The 2,838-nt window shown below is 38.4% G+C and overlaps 1 pseudogene; it reads right to left on the reverse strand.

The window, feature by feature from the left end:
- Nucleotides 1-1,174: 1,174 nt before the first annotated feature.
- Nucleotides 1,175-1,785, reverse strand: LOC117026351 (mitotic spindle assembly checkpoint protein MAD2A-like; annotated as a pseudogene).
- Nucleotides 1,786-2,838: the final 1,053 nt, after the last annotated feature.

Consider the following 2,838-nt stretch of genomic DNA (forward strand, 5'->3'; position numbering starts at 1 on the left):
GCTGAACGGGAGACATAGGTTTGAGGAGACTTACTGACCAGGGTGAGTCTCTGGAGGCGACTGGCAGGAGGGTTAGCGATCTCCTGTCAGGCAGAGAAGGAGCACGGTTATATAGGTACAGCAAAACAGAGCATTCTGTGGGAGAGATCACCTGGCAAGCCCTGCAGGCGTGCTGTCATGCACACAGCATCCCAAGAAGCCGGGAGACCTTGACTGCTGGCCAGCTTACAGTACTGGCTGTCTGCTAAGCAGCGTTCCCAGGGAGCCAGGAGACTTTGACTGCTTTTTAGTTTATCTGCCTGTGGGCAGACACACTGGTCCTTACACTAAGAAACAGAAGCAGGAGTTCCAACTGAATGCTAGCTGATCTTTCCTTTGTATCATTTTTATCATATAAATTAATTATCATCCTTTCTGAAACACTTCTCTTCCCTAGCCTGATAGCTGTGCGATACTAAGAACCCACGGTAAAGTAGACTTAGCTCCTTACCCATACCTCCCTTGAGCATTTATTTTATTTTTATTTTTTTAAACATACATTATTGTCATTAAAGCTTGATTTTATAAAACACAAAAAGTGTTTTATATTTTTAAGAGTTCTGTATCACTGGAATTTAAACAGTAGAAATATCAATAGTTTTGTAGGTGTGAGTTATATAAATTAAAATCAAATAATTGGAGATATTTTTCAATATGGGAACTGTACAAATGAAATAAACAGCAAAAAGAACTAATAGCATATTTTATTATTTATGGATTATCATTTACTTTAGAGCCTAAACAAAGATTCTAAATATTCAGACTTCTTTTATTGTTTCATATTTAAATATCTTCCTGCCTATATTCTAAGTCAAGCTACTTGACCAAAAGGTCTGATTTAGGAAGGCATTTTAGCTTTGTAGGAAAAGGTTTTCCATCTACAGTTACCACTTTCAAAGTAAGGTATAGTGCTGATGTAATCTACTGGTTCCCTTTTGAACAGTGTGCAAAAAATTGTCAACTCTATGGAAAGACAAACAGGTACCCCAAAATGGAACAATTATGCACAGTTCAATAAAGTATGTTAAGTTTCCCCATCTAAAAATTAACCAATGAAATAAAACATATGAACTGCAGTTGACTTTGATTCAGAAAAAGCACATTTGAGAATTGCATTATTGTTTTCAGGTCATCTTCAGTCATTGACAGGGATTCTGTAGGCCATGGTATTTACTTTGTAGATTGTAATAGAGAATAAATGAAGACGGCTTGCTCAGAGTTGATAATGAACTGTGGTCCTGACTTTTCCTATTGTTCAGGTACAACCATATCTTTGTGTAAATCAGTAGATCAAATGAACAAGAAACTTCCAACAGCGGCAGGAATGTCACTGTCGCTGTGATCTGTCTGATCACCCAACGTATTTCATCTTGGATAGCTTCCTGAGACCTTTCTCTAGGTGTTCTGTCCTCTTTGGAAGTCTTGTCACTTCCGATATCAAATTGCTATCTTTCAAGTACCTCACCACTTTCAGTATTTGAGATGACTACCACCAGTTTCTGAACTGAACACTTGTATAACCAATCTTTCAGTTGTTCCACCACATTATTTACGTATTTCATGAGTTCAGGAATAGTAGTTACAAGCAAGGGTGAGTCCATATTTCTGCATTCAAGTAGAGGTTTCAGATGGATCTATGCCATACTGATATAAAATGTTGTTGATGCCAAATGAGAAGAACTCAGCCATGATTTTGGTGTTTCCATGCAGGGCGAGGCCTTGCTCTCAGGAGAGCTGCACTGCCATAGCCAGGCCCACAGACCGGGCACATGCCCACTTACAGACAACAACTGCAGGGCTCCACTGGTTTCAAAAGTCCCCCAGACATTTATATCCATCCTATCAACTATTATGGACTGAATATGGGTGTCCCCTTAAAAATCATAAGTTGAAAACACATTACCCCCCATTTCTATAACCCGCCCCCCAAGTGATGATATTAGCAGGTAATTAGGGTTAGATGAGGTCTTGAAGGTGGAGCCCTTGTGAAGGGGTCGGTGCCCTTGAAAGAATCACAAGAGACCTTGCTTGCTTCCTTTTTCTACTCTCTGCCTGGAATAAGAATGCCCTCAAAGATTGTTATACAAATGAATTAAGCCTCCAAAATAAGGGATAGAGAAATAACACTTAAGACCATGGTTCTTGTTTTGAAACATTCTTTCCTTGGGATCCATAATTCTCGGCCTCCATTCAAAATACAAAGAAGGGCTCAATGGTTTTAGTCAGTTTCTTTGTTTCACATAATAACAGCTTGACTGTAAGAGTCTCTTCGTTGGAAAAAAAAGATCTCCTGTGGGCGGCGAAGAAACAATACTTGAAGGATAGTGTTTGATTATAAAGCAATAGAGTCAAGGTTTAAAGCCAATAATTCCCTGACACCAATATTTACATGTAGAGTGTAAATTATCAGTCCTCTTTCTTTTCATCCTTTTCAATAGAAGTGAGCCTGCAGGTGTTAGAGTATTGAAGCAGAGCTACAGAGTTTTAAAGGGCACAAATAATCAGTTGAAATAACAAAAGAAAGTCGATGGACTGATGTTGTGACTATAAACAAATGACGAGGGTTATTTTTGTTTAATGAATTTGATTTGCAAGTTTACAAAAATGTAGAACCTTTGAAGTATTCCAAGCAGTAACCTATACAAGCTACAATTTTTCCATAAGGGGCTGACTAATTTATGTTCAAACGCCTCCACTGATGAGGTCACACTGTCTTTTGAGACACTGCATTCTCTTTTTGGCCAGATCTAATAACAAAAATGTTCTTCGAAATTTATGACAATTTTTTTTTTCATTCCG

The sequence above is a fragment of the Rhinolophus ferrumequinum genome, chromosome 8 (genome assembly GCF_004115265.2).
Source record: "Rhinolophus ferrumequinum isolate MPI-CBG mRhiFer1 chromosome 8, mRhiFer1_v1.p, whole genome shotgun sequence".
Taxonomy (NCBI): domain Eukaryota; kingdom Metazoa; phylum Chordata; class Mammalia; order Chiroptera; family Rhinolophidae; genus Rhinolophus; species Rhinolophus ferrumequinum.